Genomic DNA, 21,343 nt, shown 5'->3' on the forward strand with positions numbered 1-21,343 from the left:
GTTATAAACCTTTGGTAGGACTCTATCTCTCTAGCCCTCTATCTAAATTTCTCTCACTCCCTTTCTCTCTCAAACTATCTTTCTCTCTCTTTGACTCTCTCTCTCTCTCTCTCTCTCCAAGCATATCTCTCTCCCCCTATCTTGCTTCATGACTTGCTTTCTATCTCTATGGCAAAGCTTATTTTTCAAGTAAACATGTAAGCTCCATTGCATGTTTACTTATAGAGAAAAATTACTTAGTGTGTATATGTGAAGCTTCCTAACTTGCTGCTCTTATGACTAAACATGCTCTAGGTCTAAAATGAGAATCTTCATAGCTATTCTTACTTCATGGCATGCTTACTTTATGTGTATTCCTTAGAAAAAGTTTCTTGTGTTTAAACTTTAGGGATTGATAAGGTTATGGACTAGGTGCGAGAATGCTTAACCTAAGAATAATGAGTGATAAAAGAAAGTTGAAACTAATTGAATGTCTTTTTTTGCTTTACCTAAAAATTTGATTTCTTCTCTTCTCTTACTTTGTCTTTCTCTCTTAAACTATTTTTCTTGCTCTCTGACTCTCTCCCTCAGAATATATATCTCTCTCTTTCTCTCTTCTCTGAAAGGAGGGACAATTGATTGCATCATGGCCATGTGTTGAAAAAGCTCTATATTTTTATTGATTTGTTGAAAAATCTATACATTAAAAGATCCCTAAATAATTACACTCGCGTATGACGTGTGTCAAAAGATAGTCAAACACTCACCTTATAGCTTGTGTAATGTCGGAAGATAGTCAAACACTGACCTTGAGTATTATTTGGGCAACCGAGCATTATACAAACGAGTCTTGTATATAAGACATTTTGATAAATGAGAAAATATATAATCCCATTCTCACAATTAACTTTGAGCTTCTTACTCTTGTGGTTGAAGTAGCTTTTATGCTTTCTCTTCCTCTTTGTTGCATTCATGCATTGGGGGTTGTGTGGGTGAGTGATGATGTTGATGTATGTTCTCTTCTACCTCTCTCCTTCTCTTGTCTACTCTCTCATGCTCTCACTCACCATGGCATCAAAGTAGAGGTTAAGCTTTCTATGCATGTTGAGATATGAACATGGAAACATGTGTGTGTAGATGAGAATGTGCGAACATAGATGTGAACGTGGAAACATGCATGCTGAGATGTGAACATGGAAACATACATGTGTAGATGAGCATGTGCATGCACATATGTGAACTTGAAAACATGCATGCACAAATGAGGACATGCATGTATAAATGTGAACGTGAAAATGTGCATAGATGAGAGCATGAGTGCACAGATGTGAATGTGGAAATGTGTGTGTGTACATGTGAATGTGGAAACATGCATACACAAATGAGAATGTGTGAATGCATCTTATACATGCCTTTTTTCTTCTTCCTGAGAATGATGGAGTTCCTTTGTAGTTAGTGGTGTTTTGATCACTAGCAAAAATCAGGGCAATGATCCATACCATGGACCAGGTTTCACCCACCATGGCCCCATCATCTAGAGATGTACCTAGAGGGCCAGTGATTAGAAAACCATTTTACAAAAATAGTATTAGCTTCCTTGCGGGTCTTCTTCTCAAGTCTTCATCTCTTTTATTTCTTCTCTCTCTGCTTTCTTCTTTTCTTCAACTGCTTGCCTTGACTCTTTTTATGCTTTCTTTGACATTTTTCATTTGTTGTTGGGAGTGGTTGGCAAGGGCGAGGTACCTATTTTTGGCCCACTTAGCGAGGCTTGAGAAGGATGAAGTTGTTGTTGTGAACAAGGACGTGGGTGGTTTAGGGCCTTCAACCACATCATAGGCTTCTTATGAGTTTGAGATGGAAGGAATATCCTTTTAATGGTATGTTTGGAGATGGTCATGGGGCTCCATGAATTGGTCAATTTTTGCCTTACCCTTTGCTCGGGTTGCACATGGGGTTTCTATGTAGTGTTGTTAGGTTTGGGTTGCCGTTACCATCTCTCCTTGATTCTTTTCATTGTGGATTGAAGAGGTTGGGAATAATGTTGGAGTAACTCTATGGACCCAAATGCTTGTGTTACCTTCATAATACCCTTAGGCCATTAGAAGTGTGTTAGGTACCCACCATCTTTGGGTAGCACATTGTTGTTGCGGGGTTGTCTTGTTCGGTAGGTCAGTCTTGAATGCACTTCTTTGGGTAGCCAAAATTGTTTTTGTTTGCCAACATCATACCCTTAGGCTTCCAACAACTCCTTTTTGAACAAACTGTGTTTTTGGTTTTTGGAATTGCGGTTCGGTGTTCTGTTACATGGTTCGGTTTAGTGGCATGGCTTTTACTAGCATATGGACCTTCCTCTTGGGTACCTAGATTTTGCTTTACCCTTCATAGTAACCTTGTGCTTGGAGAATTACTTTTGGTACCCACTATTTATGTCCCTTATCATGGAAACATTGGTGTTGCAAGGGACTGATGGGGGTGTTCTTGAATCTACAAGGTTAGAAATGTTAGCAATGTTGGTGTTAGTTGGGTTAGTTTTTGGAGAGGCCACTTATGCCAACAGTGAAGATCAATCCTACTTAAGCGAGGCTTTTAATGGATCTTGGTCGCTTATCCCTATGGCCAAGTATAAAATGTGCCTCTTTTAGTGGCATGGCTAGAGTGTGGGGTACCTTTGCATGTTTGATGGGTTGGAGCAATTCTTTGATGGGAGAATGTTTTTTTGGTATTGAAGTTTGACAAGAAATGAGCTCCTCGTTTGTCATTAGGATAGTTACCTATCCGACAACTAGTTTCAAGGTAGTAGTGCACGAGTCCCAGTCTATTTGACATAGATTGTGCCCCATCTGTCCTCATTTGAGAAGCACTTCTTCACTCATGGTACTTGTACGCATAACATAGAACTTCCCTTCCAAAAGTTATTTCCAATGTGAAACATAGTAGTGAACAAACCTATGTGTATGAGGGATAATAATTTTTGGCGAGCTTGATGAGGTGAGCTTGAACAAAATTGGTGAGCTTCGTAATTATGCCAATTATATTATGGTGAGCTTTTTGAATAGATTAAGTTTATTTTGACTAGGTTTGGTGAGCTTAGTTTGGTTACACAACCAGTTGTACTTTGGCATTGAGTCTACAATTTTTGAGGTCAGCTTGTTACCACCCAACCATAGTTCCTCTCCACGACCACCCCTTAGCTAGGGGCCATAGGATCTCCTAGGCAAGCGCTGTGAATCCCATAACATGGAGCCCCCACCCAATCCTAGGGAGATCTTGCAAGAGGGCATGACTAAGAAGAGAGCTCTGGATGACTCCAAATCCTCAATAATCATAGAGAAACCTCTCACCCTTATGGTCTAGTGTGTAAAGTCACCTTTTATTATTGGAAGGAAACCTTGCCCTCTGTTGATGCATGGGTGTCCAATAAAACTGCCTTGAATTATAAAATAAGGGCTAACCCTCGCTTAACCTAACATCAATAAAGCTGACCTACATTATGACTTTAGGGGGTATACACCTATCCACCAACATGCTATTGCATGTAGGGGCTTGCATGTACAAGCCCACATGGCATGGCCACACTGGATGTGAAGAGGTAATTCACATATGCACACGAGATCTGCCCAGTGGGGTAGTGGATCCCTTGATTTTGGAAGAAAGGCCTACCTCACAAGATCTCATATTTGCATACTTTGACAATTCTTGGGGTTAGAGCTTGCACACTAAGATGCAGAATTTGTTTTCTTGAAAATTAAACATCAAAACAGTAAATGCCTTTCTCATTCCAAACCAAATCTTGTGAAGCACTATTTCATCATCATCATGTAAAGTGGTTGTGGCTAAGTCTGGAAGGGATAAAACATTGGAAAAAAGACTTTGAAACCAGTGACTATCAACTCCCTCTTGTAGTGTACATTAAGTTTGTCTACAACATACAGGAAAGTTTGTGTCACATCAAGTACCTAGTGACACTGCTCCAAAGAGCACTCATTTCCCCTCTCTAGATTACAACACGGGCATGTAAATGTGGAGTCAACCTAAGGGGTGCTCCTCGGTGTCTACTCTACCTACCCCGGCTACAAGAAATAGAGTTAGTGTGTTGTTATAATGTTGAGCAAAAGGCTGATTACTTTGGCCTTCCTATTAGCATTAGTCAAATGGAAACATTTAAAACTTAAGTCCAATTCTAAAAAGCTAAGAACTAATCCACCATAATCCATACTATACCCAATTCGGTTAAGAGTCCGGTTAGCTTCTTTAAAATCCCTTCATAGGGAACCATGGTCCAGTTGCAAGTCTTCTCCTAAAACTTCCTAGTTATTAAGGTTAGTATTAATATTATTCAAATCCCCATTCATTCCCTCAGACCTCGACGAGTGCAACTGATCCTGTAGACAAAAATCACTAAAAAACGTCACCAAATCTTCATTTGAGAAGGAAGCAAGCTAAAATATCTCTCACCATAAGTGAACTATTTTGTGTAGAAAGCTTTTTGCATTCTTTTGTCATGCATTTGAGTTCCTCACCTCCTAGAGATGCATTCTCTAATGTGAGCCTCTCCACTCTTGTGGGGTTGGCAAGTTCCTCACATTTTGCTACAAGAAAAAACCCTCAGATTATCATTATACCATCCTCATATACAAAAGAAATTGGCCATAACTGGACTAACTTTTCACTCTCCTCCTTCTCAAATTCTAGACATACATCGTCAGAATAACAGTAGCAACATACCTACTTATTGCTCTGATGGAGATTGAGTTTACTAAAGAGAATGCGGGGGAGAGGGAGAGATTAAGCTCCTTGCAACAACAAGCACACACACACACACAAGATAGAGGAAGACATAAGGAGATGGATGGCTGAATTTTCTTCTATCTCCTTCTTTTCTCTACAACCGTACAAATAAAAAGATAAGAGTACATACTATAAGTGAAAGTACTATCCTACAATTACATACAATGGTTGGTCCATAGTGTGAACTCGTTGACTATATGAGCCGATGCTATAACTATGCCATAACTCTAGTACTTCAAAGTGGCTATTACACAACTTGTCATCCACTAGCAGCATACCAACCAAGCTCTAGTAGAGCATGGGTTAGTGCTAACCTTAGGTTTGAGGTTAGGGTCAAGCATCCAAGGGTCACACATGGGAATTGGAGAGTCAAGAGTCACTTGAGGGCCCTCCTATATAATAGGGACATGGGGCACACTCAAGGGATGGTCTCTTGTGGATTGTATCTACTCTCTTACCATTTCACACTAGAGCCATGTGCTGCTAGAATGAAGTCATATCTCTTGATGGTATGGGACATCAAGGTTAAAGTATGAGGTACTTCATTGTAATTCATGTGTGCATCCCTTGGGCTCAGGGATGGTTGGGTGGATGAGTTTATGCCTGGTTTATGCATGTTTATGCATGATGATTATCTAGAGAGATCTTAGGGTTTTAACAATGGTATCAGAGCAATCTCTAGTTAATTGTTGTTTTTTCTTTCTTATTCTAATTTTTAGCATTTTTTAAAGTGAATTTTAATATTTACTAAATAAAAATGTTCTTTTGTTGGTTTATTTTGATCATTATGCACGTGGATTGTCGATATGGTGGTTGGAATGCATGATTATTCTATTCAATGGATGAATCAAGGTTGCGAGGGAATTTCGTGAGTTCAATGCTATTTTTTCTAAATTTTTTAGTTTAAAATAAGCATTTATAAAATTTTTACCAAAATACTGCACATTTTATTACGGATATTCTTGGTAGAATGAGTTCCTGAAATTTCTACAATTTTGGGATTTTTTCCTAATTATTTAGAAATTTTTAGAATATTTTTATGAAAAAAAGTGTTTTTAAATGCATTTTGTGGCGGGTTTTCCACGGAGATGCTATCAATTTTCTACCAAATTTTTCCTAAAATGTAGTATGGGACAGCCAATTGATGCATTAAGTTCTCTTCCATGTGCATGGGATTCTTTTCTCCTCTCAAAACTTAAAATTTTGTTCTTTTTCTCTCTCCCAATCATAGTTAAATTATAATTATGATTAAACTTAATCATAATTAAATTATAATTATGATTAAGAAAGGTTTAATCAAGATTTTAATCAACCTCCTCTCATTTAAGAGTTAACAAAGAAGGAAGGAGTGTGTAAGATTTCTCCTCAGTCTGTATAATGAATAAGCTTTTACCTCAATCCTCTGTAATCATCCCCTATTTCATAATCCAAGAAAATATTATTTTTCCTTGTTTTAGCCTAGAGAGAAGAAATATTCTAGAGAGAGGTAATTCAATATTGAGATATTTTTTAATATAAAAATTCTCCTAATATCTAAGATATATTTCCCTGAATAGAAGTTCAGAATTCTCCAATGTGCATTAGGAATCAATTAAATATGTGTATTAAAGGCCTTAGCCTGAGGGTTCACATTTCAGAAATTTTTGGATTATGGTCCAATTAAGGTTCCTATGGGCCAATAGGCTTAATCCAAGTGTTGGGATGAGATAATTACAAAAAGAATAAAAGAAAATACCCAAAAATGAGTAAATGCTCATATAAGATGGAGTTGACTGAGTACAAGGTTTATTAGTTAAACATTAAGGTATATTAGTAAAAAAAGGAGATATTTAGAAAAAAATGATGAATTTTTGACACCTTGGTAAGGAAGGGGATCCCCATCAAGTAGGCACATTTTTCTTCATAATTGCTTGGGTTTTTTAATTCAAAAAAATGTGATATTTTTATCTCTCCTCTCTCTTGGAATAAACTGGATCAAAAGGGAGCCAAAATGGTCCAAATCTTGTCCAAATTGGGTCAAACTGAAGCTGCAAAGCTCTAGAACCCAGTTGGACTGGGTTAATGGCCTCCCTCACCTATAAATAGACCCTCATTCCTTTGTATTTTCATCTTTGAGCTATACCATGCCAGTATTATCCTAAAAATAAGCATATTTCTATTATCCCTTATTTTCCCTCTTCTCTTGGGAGCTTGGAGGTTCTCTACTCTCCAACAACTCTTGAAGATTGCTCTTCTCCTCTTGGTGGCCAAAGGATTGTTTGGGGGCTTCATTGATAATTAAAGAATCAAGCCAAACTTAGAGGTAAGACTAATTTTTATGGTTTTTTTCAATTATCTCAACAATGACTTTCTTCTTCTCAATCCCTTATTTTCCCTCTTCTCTTGGGAGCTTGGAGGTTCTCTACTCTCCAACAACTCTTGAAGATTGCTCTTCTCCTCTTGGTGGCCAAAGGATTGTTTGGGGGCTTCATTGATAATTAAAGAATCAAGCCAAACTTAGAGGTAAGACTAATTTTTATGGTTTTTTTTCAATTATCTCAACAATGACTTTCTTCTTCTCAACCCCTCTCAAGCTTGAGAAGCTTTCAAAGTAATGGTTTTTCTTCAAATCAAGATTTCCCAAAGATTCTTAATGTCTAATTAGAGTTAAGTTAATCTTTATGGGATTAATTATAATGCTTTCCTTATTACGAAAATCTCTCTCTTAAGAAGATTAATCATCTTTATGACTAGATCTTTAGTAAAAGGATGTTTTTCAATGATAATTTCTTATTTCAAATCTAAACTCCAGGCTTGATGAGCTAGAGAATAAGAATTGATATTTTCATGATTTTGAGTTAGTAAAAATAATGGTTAATTCTTTTTAGATTGCTTATGAGTAGAAAAAATTTACTTCAACTCATTCTAAAAAGGAAGAGGATTATAATAACAATTTTGGAAAGGAGGAATGTTTAATTTAGCTTAATCAAGAAGAATAATCATAATTATGCTTATAATTATGATATGTATACATAGTTTAATTTTAATCTTAAAAGAAGAGCTTCTATCATATTTTCATTACAAGTTTTCATTCAACTAGAAAATTGAGAATTATCAGTAATAACAACGAAGCTATGGTAATTTTTTCAGAAAAAAATACATATCTTATTTTTATGCATAATACTAAAAGAGTAATTTCTACCATATCCTAGGTTTAGAAATTTTAAGCAAAAAGAATGATTTTTATCATATTCATGAAAATTACTTTTTAGTATTTATGCATAATTATTTAATTAAGAGAAACGAGGAATTTTTGATAAATTTAATTTTTATGCATAAGAATTTAAATGTTAAAAGAGGAATTCCCATGACATTCAGGATTCAAACATTTAAATGCTAAAAGAGGAATTTTTGGCATATTCCAAAATATGGATATTTTTATTTAACTAAAAAGAGAATTTTTCATTGTATTTAAGTAGAAAACGTTCTAAATTAATTTTGATGATAAAAGAAGAGTTTTCACCATAATTCCACTTAGGAAATTAGGCTATACTAATGTTGAAGATTAAATTGGTGGAAACAATATTTTAAGATATTTATATGTGGATAAATCAACAAAATGATATATACTCAAAATTGGATTATTAAAAGAAGAGTATTTTTATAAAATCCCGATATTCTCGTATAGAACTAATTCTTAATTCTATTGTGGTTTTAGGAAGGAATGAAATTCATAAAGTTAGAATTTTCCTTATACGATTAGAAGTTCCGTTAATTTATCTGAAGAAAATCCTTATTAGGAATCAAAGTTAGAAGTAAACCGAATAATTTTTGGTTAGACTACGACCGTGAGAATGGCAGCCAGTAAATTACTTGCCCATCTCTTGGATCTAAATCAAGCAAAAACTTTGTGACCAATTCCAAATCTTCGATACAAAGAATAGACTACCGCTGAATTAGAGAAGTTTTTTTAAAACCGAAATCACCAAGAATTAAGTTGGAAATTCAGTGAAATTGATGGGTAGATTAACCTAATGCGAGATCAATGATTCTCATTAAGAAAATCTGGATTGTGGGAAAAAGGGTTTTGTGAATCAAACTCAAACCGGGAATTCTACTTGCATAGAAATTCTGTTTTTTTTAAGGACTGTTTTACGCCAGAATGCTAGAGGAAGCATTTGGGTTGTGATTTAAAACTAAGGAGAGATTCGTTTTGCAACAGTTGGCGGGGAGTCGTCAAAGGACGTCGCTCGCGGCGGCAAAGCCTGCCGAGGTCTCGACCAGCCTCGGTATGGTTTAAATGGTGCGCTTCCAGTACGATGGGCAAGGACCGGCGAAGTGGTCCCTGAGTGAAGTGCTAGGACACCTAAGTAGGATCCTAGAGGGTTCTGACCAGGTGATGCACGGGCTCGCGGTTGCTAGGACACCCATGCGTACATCGAGGAAGATATGGATGAACCGAAAAGGAACTATTTTTGTGAACTGGATTTTGATATTGGATCTCGTTGGTTCGAGGCTAAAGGTGGTTTGCAGTGTTATCATGTGTATCACTTCACACCTCGAGATTTTAGGCTTTCTTGTCATATTTATAGACTTCTTAGATGTTTTATCCCAAGTAGTAAGATAGTAGCACCTTTAGCGGTAAGGTGTATTGCGGCATGCCAGTGCAACCTTTATATAAATAAAGAAATTTTTTGTGAAAAATTCTCAGTTATATAAGTGATTTGTTTATTATATGACGAATTGAAGAAACAAGATCTGTTCCTCGGACATATGTCGTAGATCTCCAATAAGATTGATTATCTTGTTTAAGCAATTATTTTCCAAACCTCTTAAGTCTTAGGATCTCGTTGAGACGAAATCAAATAGGAATTTAATAATGTATCATTTTTGGCAGAATCATGAGACACGTGAACCGCGGCCCACGGTCAACAGCCAAACCCTCTCACAGATGAGGAAGAGCTTGACCCTAATGTTCGCAAAGCCCTTCACAGAACTCAGCCAAGTCCCTTCAAGGGTGAAGGGGAGAACTTGGGCGAGGCTGTGCAGAAGTGGATTGAAGCAATGGAAGAATACTTCGATGTCACCGGTTACAATGAGAGGAGCAAAATGGCTCTTGCAAGGCTGAAGATAGTGGAAACAGCCAGGGTGGCATGGAGAAACCATTGTGAACCTAACCATCTGGATAGGAACACCCAATCCTGGAATGATCTCAAGACTTACTTAAGGAAGAGATTTTGTCCCCCCGGATTTTTGGAAACCAAGATGAATGAATTCTTAGAGTTAACCACCTAGGGGAGCAAAACTATGGAAGAGTATCATCAGGCGTTCGCTCTTCTCCTCAAGTACTCACCACCGCTAGACGAAGAGAAACCCATGGCCAGGTTTATTCGAGAGGAATGAACGAACCTTTGGACACCCTGGTCAAGAATCCCAATCCTCAATAATCATTGAGAAACCTCTCACCCTTATGCTCTAGTGTGTAAAGTCACCTTTTATTATAAACTTGTTGGAAGGAAACCTTGCCCTCTGTTGATGCATGGGTGTCCAATAAAACTGCCTTGAATTATAAAATAAGGGCTAACCCTCGCTTAACCTAACATCAATAATAAAGCTAACCTACATTATGACTTTAGGGGGTATACACCTATCCACCAACATGCTATTGCATGTAGGGGCTTGCATAGGGGCTTGCATGTACAAGCCCACATGGAATGGCCACACTAGATGTGAAGAGGTAATTCACATATGCACACGAGATCTGCTTTGTGGCAGTGGATCCCTTGATTTTGGAAGAAAGGCCTACCTCATATCTGCATACTTTGACAATTATTGGGTTAGAGCTTGCACACTAAGATGCAGAATTTGTTTTCTTGAAAATTAAACATCAAAACAGTAAATGCCTTTCTCATTCCAAACCAAATCTTGTGAAGCACTATTTCATCATCATCATGTAAAGTGCTTGTGGCTAAGTCGAAAAAGACTTTGAAACTAGTGACTATCAACTCTCTCTTGTAGTGTACATTAAGTTTGTCTACAACATATAGGAAGTTTGTGTCACATCAAGTACCTAGTGACACTGCTCAAAATAGCACTCATTTCCCCTCTCTAGATCAAGTACCTAGTGACATCAAGTACCTAGTGACACTGCTCAAAATAGCACTCATTTCCCCTCTCTAGATTACAACACGGGCACGTAAATGTGGAGTCAACCTAAGGGGTGCTCCTCGGTGTCTACTCTACCTACCTCAGCTCTGTAAGAAATGGAGTTAGTGTGCTGTTATAATGTTGAGCAAAAGGCTGATGACCTTGGTCTTCCTAGTAGGATTAGTCAAATGGAAACATTTAAAACTTTAGTCCAATTCTAAAAAGCTAAGAACTAATCCACCATAATCCATACTATACCCAATTTGGTTAAGAGTCGGGTTAACTTCTTTAAAATCCCTTCATAGGGAATCCTGGTCCAGCTGCATGTCTTCTCCTAAAACTTCCTAGTTCTTAAGGTTAGTATTAGTATTCTCCAAATCCCTATTCAATCCCTCAAACCTCGGCAAGTGCAACTGATCCTGTAGATAGAAATCATTAAAAAACGTCACGAGATCTTCATTTGAGAAGGAAGCAAGCTAAAATATCTCTCACCATACATGAACTATTCTGTGTAGAAAGCTTTTTGCATTCTTCTATCATGCGTTTGAGTTCCTCACCTAGAGATGCATTCTCTGATGTAAGCCTCTCCACTCTTGTGGCAGGTTTCTCACATTTTGCCTACAAGAAAAAGCCCTCAGATTATCATTATACCATCCTCATATTTAAAAGAAATTGGTCATGATTGGACTGACTTTTCACTCTCCTCCTTCTCAAATTCCAGACATACATCATGAGAATAACAGCAGCAACATACCTGCTTTCTCAACCTGGACCTCCTTGCAAATTCCCTGTTGGATTGTTTCCTTCATTGTCACTTCAATTCTCTCTCATCCTTCATTCACCACAAGAAAACATCATCAAACACTCATTTTGTGTGTGTGTGTGTGTGTGTGTGTGTGCATGTCTGGTGCACCACATCTCTCACCCTTGTGTGCGTGCACACACACCACCTCTCTCTCATGCATGAGAGAGAGAGAGAGAGAGAGAGAGAGAGAGAGAGAGAGAGAGAGAGAGAGAGTTCTCCAGGAACCACATTGGTGGAGGATGGAATCAAAGCCGTTGTGTTTATAGCCGCCAAGCCTTGTTTACCTTAGCCAGTAGTCAACACACTACCTAGGTGTTCCTCCACTCCTCCAGTAATCTCCAAGACTATCTAGTGGATTCATGTGCTTAGCCCAAGGAATCCTAGGATACACCTATTAGCCTAAAAGAGAAACTCCTTAAGATGCCAAGGGATAGCCATCGAGGTTAGATTAGGGAAACAGACACTGGAAGACCCGAGAGTAAAGGGTAACAATTGGAAAAGAAACAGTGCCATGGGAGAACAATCCTCAATCCATAGTACAACTTACTCCTGGAATTATAAGGGATTCTATAAGTACCCAAAGGATAGGTAAAATATATTTTCCTTCTTCTAGTAGGGAACGAGAAATTGAAGAAAGAATGTGGTTAGGAAGTATGAGCACTATATACTAACTAATAAGTTAGTATTCTTTATGGATCATCAAGCTTTGCTATATCTTATCAATAAACCTTACATAATGGGATAAATTACCCGCTACTTATTGCTCTGATGGAGATTAAGTTTACTAAAGAGAATGCAGGGGAGAGGGAGAGATTAAGTTCCTTGCAAGCAAACACACACACACAAGATAGAGGAAGACATAAGGAGATGGATGGCTGAATTTTCTTCTATCTCCTTCTTTTCTCTACAACCGTACAAATAAAAAGATAAGAGTACATACTATAAGTGAAAGTACTATCCTACAACTACATACAATGGTCGGTCCATAGTGTGAACTCGTCGACTATATGAGCCAATGCTATAACTATGCTATAACTCTAGTACTTCAAAGTGACTATTACACAACTTGTCATCCACTAGCAGCATACCAACCAAGCTCTAGTGGAGCATGGGTTAGGGCTAACCTTAGGGGGGGTTGAGGTTAGGGTCAAGCATCCAAGGGTCACACATGGGAATATTAGAGAGCTAAGAGTCACTTGAGGGCCCTCCTATATAATAGGGACATGGGGCACACTCAAGGGATGGTCTCTTGTGTAGAGGATTGTATCTACTCTCCTACCATTTCACACTAGAGCTATGTGCTTCTAAAATGAAGTCATATCTCTTGATGGTATGGGACATCAAGGTTAAGGTATGAGGTACTTCATTGTAATTCATGTGTGCATCCCTTGGGCTCGGGGGTGGTTGGGTGGATGAGTATATGCATGTTTATGCATGATGATTATCTAGAGAGATCTTAGGGTTTTAACAATGGTATCAGAGCAATCTCTAGTTAATTGTTGTTTTTTCTTTCTTATTCTAATTTTTTACATTTTAAAAGTAAATTTTAATATTTACTTAATAAAAATGTTATTTTGTTGGTTCATTTTGGTGATTACGCATGTGGATTGTCGATATGGTAGTTGGAATGCGTGATTATTCTATTCATGTATGAATCAACGTTGCGACGGGGGAATTTCGTGAGTTCAATGCTATTTTTCTTATTTTTTTGGTTTAAAATAAGCATTCATGAAATTTTTACCAAAATACTGCACATTTTATCAATGGATATTCTTGGTAGAATGAATTCATTAAATTTCTATAATTCTTGGGATTTTTTTCTAATTATTTAAAAAAATTTAGAGCATTTTTATGAAAAAAAATATATTTTTTATGCATTTTGGCGGTTTTTCCGCAGAGATGCTATCAAATTTTTGTTCAAATGTAGTATGGGGCAGCCAATTGATGCATTGAGTTCTCTTTCGTGTTCGTGGGATTCTTTTTTCCTCTCAAAACTGAAAATTTCTTCTTTTTCTCTCCTGCATGTGTGAACGCCTCTTAGAAGGCATAGTTTGATTAAACTTTAATCATAATTAAATTATAATTATAATTAAGAAAGGTTTAATTAAGATTTGAATCAACCTCCTCTCATTTGAGAGTTAACAGAGAAGGAAGGGGTGTATAAGATTCCTCCTCAGCCTGTATAATGAATAAGCTTTTACCTCAATCCCCTATAATCATCCCCTATTTCATAATCCAAGAAAATATTGTTTTCCCTTGTTTTGGCCTAGAGAGAAGAAATATTGTTTTCCCTTGTTTTGGCCTAGAGAGAAAAAATATTCTAGAGAGATGTAATTCAATATTGAGATATTTTTGAATATAAAAATTCTCCTAATATCTAAGATATATTTCCCTGAAATAGAAGTTCAAAATAAATTCTCCAATGTGCATTAGGAATTCTCTTGGGAGCTTGGAGCTTCTCTACTCTCCAACAACTCTTGAAGATTACTCTTCTCCTCTTGGTGGTCAAAGGATTGCTTGGAGGCTTCACTGCTAGTTGGTTCTCCTTACACTAGGAGTAACCACAAACGGAATGCCAATCTCCTCATCAAGGCTCTGCTCAGAGCCACTAGAGTCACCATCCACATATGAGTGACCTACTGACAGATCAGGCATAAAGGTTGGTCTACCTTTTCCTTCCCTTTCGGCGATGCATGTGTACCTGCATCATTTCTCAACCTTCCTTGTGAGTTGCACGAGCTTCTACCCACTTGGTGCAATAATCCGTCAGCTATTATGTATCGAGCTTGAGTGGATTTGGCTATTGGACTGATGGGTCCAATGAAATCTATGTCCCATTTCTCAAATGGCTGTAAAGACACTATAGGGTGCAAGGGCATGTGGTCTTTGAAACGGGGAATTATTATACGTTGGCACTCATCACACTGTTTGACGTATTCTACAGCATCAGCCATTAGAGTGGGCCACCATAACCTAGCCATGAGGATCTTATGAGCAATGATATCTACTGCAAAGTGCCCCCCAACACACGCAGAGTGAGCTATTCAAGGAGGAAGATATACTCATACCTTATGGGGTATACAAAATTCTTCTTCTTTGGATTCGTTAGAGTTGTCAGGCTCCATGGTTTTGTGCATGCCTTCCCTGAGGCGTCCTTCCATCCAATCCTTCAGATCATTCCATAGGCTTGGGCTACTTTGGAGCAAAGTGCGGATAGGGATTTGGCCCTAAGATGAAATGAAGGGAGAGATCGTGCAACGTCTCTTGGAACGGGGGCTGTTTCATGAGGATGGTCGGTTTGGCTCAGTATTAAGTTCTTTTGTGTGTAAGGGATGGGAACATGGATTTTTGTGCTCATATTCCTAAAGGGTCCTACACGAAGACTATGTCTATGGGTGGTTGTAGGTACTCTCTAACATTCATTGATGACCACACAAGGAAAGTGTGGATGTATTTCCTGAAGGAGAAGAGTGAAGTGCACTCATTTTCAGAATATTAGAGTGATGGCGGCTAAAAAACAGATAAGAAATCATGTGAAGTGCCTAAGGTCAAATGGAGGGGGAGAATACTTCTCCAGTGAGTTCTCTGAATTCTTGCAAAAGAATGGCATTCAGAGACAATTTACATGTAGATACACTTCGTAACAAAATGGAGTTGCTGAGCAAAAAAATAGGCACATTATAGAGATAGCATGTGCTTTGATGGTAGAGAAGAATATGCCACATAGCTATTGGGCTGAGGTTGTGTCTACATCAGTTTATATCATGAACATGACTCCTACTATAGCCATACATGATGTCACGCCAGAGGAGAAGTTTACCGGCAGGAAACTTGATTTGTCTCACTTGAAAGTTTTTTGGATGTATTGCATATGTGCATGTTCCAGATGAGTTGTGTACTAAGCTAGATCCAAAGGTAGAAAAATGTTTGTTTGTTGGGTATTCCCTTGAGAAAAAGGGATATAGATGCTATAATCCTACTACACGTGAATTGAGGGTAAGCAAGGATGTTGTATTTGATGAGATGAGTAGTTGGTATGCTGTTGGGGCTGATGTAAGTGGAAATGTGGTTGCATAGAATGCAAGTCAGCAATCACAGTCATTGAGTGGATTGGGAGAGTCCTCATGAAGCAGTTCTCTTGATAGACCATTGAGTGGTCGGCTATGTCATAATACCAGTCCTAGAAATGTAGTTGGTACATCACATAAAGGCAAAGAGAAAGTGGTTGAACCCCTTGGTATACCTGATATTTTTCCAGGGCATTCTCTTGTTGATGGAGATTCTAGTGGCTCAGAGATGAGTCTTGATATGAGGACCTTGGGATTCCAACAATGAGGATACTTGGTGTGAAGAAGATTATGGAAGCCATGAATGCAAAGTTACAAAGATCTGGAAGAGTCAAAACCCTATGCAGAAGTTGACTTATGATGGTTATGTGGCACATCACTATGCTTATATGACAAAAGTTGTGTAGGTTGTAGAACCCACATGTTTTGATGAGGCTATTGGAAATGTGTGTTGGGAGAAAGATATGGATAAGGAGATGGATGCATTGTATGGAAATGATAGTTGGGATTTGGTGCCATTACCTGAAGGCAAGGAAGCTATTGGTTATAAAAAGTGGGCGTGTAAGGTGAAACATAATAATGATGGTAGCATAGCAGGTACAAGGCTAGATTGGTAGCCAAAGGATATGCACAGACACATGGGATTGATTATGAGGAGACATTTGACTCGGTTGCAAAGATGGCAACTATGAGAGTTGTGATTGTAGTGGTTTTTACACCAGATGGATGTAAAAAATAAAAAATGCATTCTTGCAAGAAGAAGTGTATATGGATTAGCCACCTAGTTTTGAGGATATAGGTCACCTAGAGTATGCAAGTAAGATTTGGTAAGGCCTTGTATGGGCTGAAGCAAGCTCCATGAGCATGGAATGACAAGATTGCTGAGTATCTTATCCACTGTTGGTTTTCATATGGTAGATGCAGATCACTCTTTGTATGTGCACAAGAGTGACAAGGGTACTGTGATCATCACTGTCTATGTAGATGATCATATTGTTGGGGTGACAACTTGGACAAGATTGAGCATGTGAAAAGTCTTCTCAAAAGGAAGTTTGAGATGAAGGATTTGGGAGATCTGCACTACTTTTTGGGAATTGAGGTCATTTGCACACCTGATGGTATTTGGTTGTCACATAGAGATAGTATCTATTGGACATGTTGTCCAAGTATGGGATGACTGACTGTAAGTTACTCTCAGTGCCATTAGATCAAAATGGCAAGCTTAGTGCGGATGCAAGTTATGTGTTGGAGGATCCCACTATGTACATGAAGATTGTGGGGAGTTTGATCTATGTCATGATCAGTAAGCTAGATTTGATTTACAATGTTGGCTTAGAGAGCCAGTTTATGTAGGTTCTGTGCAAACCACATCTTGACAGTGTGCGACGCACACTTTGGTATTTAAGTGATTATGCATTATTTTATGCAGCATGTGTATCATTGGAGCTATATGGGTACACAGATGCAGATTGGGCAGGTAGCCTCTCAGACATGAGATCTACCAGTGGATTTATGTTCTCATTGGGGAGTGCTACTATGACATGGAGTAGCAGAAGTAGGCCACAATTGCCTTGTCAAGTACAGAGGAGCTACGGTGGTAGCATGTGAGGTAGCTTGGTTATGAAAGCTACTTTTGCTGATTTGGGGTTGCATGTGGAGAGATAGGTTGTCATATATTGTGACAATCTTAGCAGTATACACTTGACCAGGAACCGAGTTTTCCATGTGTAGACAAAACACATTGAGGTACATTACCACTTCATCAGGGAGAGAGTCTTGGCAGGGGACATTGACTTGGCCTATGTCAACACATAAATAAGGTTCCTGACATCTTCACGAAGGCCTTGGGAGCGAAGAAGCTCCGTAAATTTTGAGATATGCTTAGAGTTCATGAGTTGGAGTTAAGTTTGAGGGGGAGTGTTGACATGTCAAGCTCAACATGAGTTGAGGCACCTGTATGACCTTTCAACATTTACATCACTGGCAGGTTTGGTAGCTGGCATCGACATATCTTCGCTCGCCAGAGATTCTACAGCTATACTACACCGCGACTAGTCCACACCTACCCACTTTACTTAGCGTGTTCACATTGTGGACCACTTGTATAAACTCTATTATGTATGTTAGTCACTTTATCTTCTTTGTAAACCTCTTTTATGAAGAGAAGAAGAAAAATTTTCAGCCTCTCACCTTGTGTGTGTTCTCTTGTAGGGTTTGTGTGAGTGTGTGTGTGTGCTTGTAAGAGCTCAAGCTCTCTTCTCCCCTACATCGTTTCATCAAAGTATTGTCCCAGTTTGTTTAATGGTATTTTGACCATAGACTTGGTGTTGTCCCTCATCCATTTGAGGCTTTGATGTAGTCTCATAGGAAGGATATCATTTATGCATGTCTACAAGGGTAGTAGCCCAACATTAAGTTCCCCATTAAGAAGAGCTTTCAATGCAGCAAAGAGTTTAGGGTCTCCACACAAACATGTAGTGATTATGGTATCAAATTTTGAAGCCATGAATTCTATCAACTTAGGGATGTTCAATGGAGTACCCCCATAACCTTACTGCTATATGAGGATGTTGGAGAGATTGAAATTTCCATCTCTTGAATGGGTTCAAGGTTCTCATACTCAAACATTATCCTTAAGGTTCTCATACTCAAACATCTCTTGAATGGGTTCAAGGTTCTCATACTTAAACATTATCCTTAAAAGCTAAAAATCCATGCTTGGGACATGTGAGTTCTCATTGACCTCAAATGAACCACGTTTCTCTTTGTTTGGTCTCTTGATGGCGTGTATCATTTCCTTTTTGTTCTCCTTGGTTTTTGTTTGAGTGTTTAGTTTTCTCAAAGCCAGCTTATGTGTCCATTGAATTAGAATCCTCATCAATGTCATTCATGTAGACTGGTTTGTTAGGTGTTTCCGAGTCCACTTGGGTTGATTATTCGAAGAGCATTCATGAAAAAGGCAATGAGAGTTTAAATGCTTGAGCCAGATAATGAAATCTCTAACCGAATTCTCTTCTTCTCTCTCAGCTTTGTGTAGCTATGAAGCTACACCCCATAAGACTCCTTCATGCACAAATTGCTTCAAGAACACTCTCCTAAGGGTGTGAAGGTCAAGTGTTTCTTGACCTTGTGAGTTCTATACTAGTCCCCCAACCTTACTGTCTAATGTTAGACTAAAGACATTGGTATTCTCAACCTTAAGAGTTCTATACTAATCCCCAACCTTACGGTCTAATGTTAGACTAAAGGCATTTGTGTTCTCGACCTTGAGAGTTCTATACTAATCCCCAACCTTACTGCCTAATGTTAGACTAAAGGCATTGGTCTTGGAAACCTCATTTCATATGTTTCAATAAAACCTGGTCTTTCAAGACTCTTCATTTCCTTGAACCACTCACCATAACCTGTCATGTGGTTCAAAGCACCTGAATCAACATACAATACATCATCCTTACATGCTGCTATATCATTTCCAAACACAGTATTAACCACATGTTGCATAACAAATAACCTCTCATTATCCTCATTATTTCTGCTAGAGGACACATAGTTGTTTTGCTGCACTTTTTCATTTCACATGCAACTGTGCTTCTTATAGCAATCTGCATGCACATGTCCAGGCTTACCACAGTAAAAACAACCTCGTGTATCATTATGCTACCTTTGCCAATTACCACGACCTCTTTGACTCTGCTTGCCTCTAAACTGGCCTCTTCCACTTGTGTTGTTTTGCAAATCCTGGAACTATTGGCTGTTGTAGACCCTAATTTTGATTACTTGTTCGGCCACCACCTTGGCCACGTCTATGACCTCTACTTCTTCCTGTACCTGAATTTATGTAGAAGGCCTACTGCTCTGAACTGCTTTTGTTTTGTGAAGACCACAATTCTTCTCTTTAATGAGCAGCATTGACACAAATCTGTGAAGTTGGGAATGTTCTCTTGAGCTTGAATAGATGTCTTGAACACCTTGTATTGTGGCCCAAGACCACATAAACACACGTACATCTTATCATCACCATCAACAGAAACACCAATTGATGCAATGGATTCCATAATTCCCTTGATCTTCAAGGCATAATCATTCATAGACATATTTTTCTTTTCCACAGTATGAAGCTTATTCTTCAACTGAATCTTTTGTGCCTTGGTGTTGGTTTCATATAGCTTTACCAAGGTGTCCCATGCCTCCTTAGGTGACTTGGCATCCTGTATAGTCCCAATCATGGTGTCTTGTATACTAATAGAAATCCAATGCATGACTTTCCTTCCTCCTTGATTCCAATCCTTGAATTCTTTTACATCTGCAGCGGTTAGATTAATCCCTGGTGCCTCCTCATGTTCACCTTCAATGTAGTCTTAGTAACCTTTTCCCATAAGGAAATTTGTCAATCTAAACCTCCTTGCATGGAAGTTGTTCTTGTCAAGCTTCTTTGCAACAATCTGGTTTATTCCATCATTCGACATCTTGTCTACAACACAAATTTACCAAAAATAGCAATCTTGTTTGAGACCCACAAACTGTTGTATTCTCTGTAGAGCGATACAATACTGTACCTAACACAACCAGTGTGACCTCAATTTGCATACTTACACCCAATGGCAGCTTTGAGACCTCTTTGCAGTACACACAGTGTTTGCATAATCAATCACCCTTCCTGTAGTTTCAAAAACAGAGTTATGCAGAGAATCAAAACTTACCCGCAGTGCTTGTAAATGCTGTGAACTGAAAAATGGATGTCCAGATACGCCCGAAACGCGTTTTTGGCTCGAAAATTCTGTCCAATAGACGAATGGAAACTTACCCACAGTGCTCGCGTAAATGCATGCGAATTGAAAAAAACAGAGGTCCAAATGCACCCAAAACGCGTTTTTGGCCCAAAAAATTCAATCCAATAGACAATATAGTTGCCCTGTAGCTCTGCTTTGCGAAGAAAGCTCCTCAATTGGAGTTCATTTGCCGCTGCCTCCTGAAGAGCTCTCGCGATAAGCATGTAGTAACCAACATAAAGGGGGAAGAGTAGATGAAGCTCTTACCCTCATACCGGTTCCTATGCTTCTCTTGCTTGTCGATTAGCCCTTAGCATGAACCAAGCTCTGATACCATGAAAAGATGTAGGGGAGAAGAGAGCTTGAGCTCTTGCAAGTAAACACATACTCACACAAAACCTACAAGAGAACACACAAGGTGAGAGGCTGAAAATTCTTCACACAACAAAAGAGGTCTACAAAGAAGATAAACTGACTTACATAGATAATAGAGTATATACAAGCGGTCCATAATGTGAACACGCTAAGTGGAGTGGGTAGGTGTGGAATAGTCGGTGTAGTCCAGCTATATAGAATCTTTGGCGAAGATATGTCCGTGCCAACTACCAAACCCGCCAGTGATGTAAATGTCGAACGGTCATGCAGGTGCCTCATGAGTGTCAGCTCATGTTGAGCTTGACATCTCAAGATTTGAGAGTGATGATGAGACTAATACAACCCTCCCTGTCCTGCCCAAAGAATCACAATAATGGGAGTCCTAGATGGTGGTGTAGGAGTGAGTTTAATCACCAAAAAGTGTTGGGAAAAGA

The sequence above is a fragment of the Cibotium barometz genome, chromosome 3, assembly GCF_041138505.1.
Source record: "Cibotium barometz isolate CiBa-2024 chromosome 3, ASM4113850v1, whole genome shotgun sequence".
NCBI lineage: Eukaryota > Viridiplantae > Streptophyta > Polypodiopsida > Cyatheales > Cibotiaceae > Cibotium > Cibotium barometz.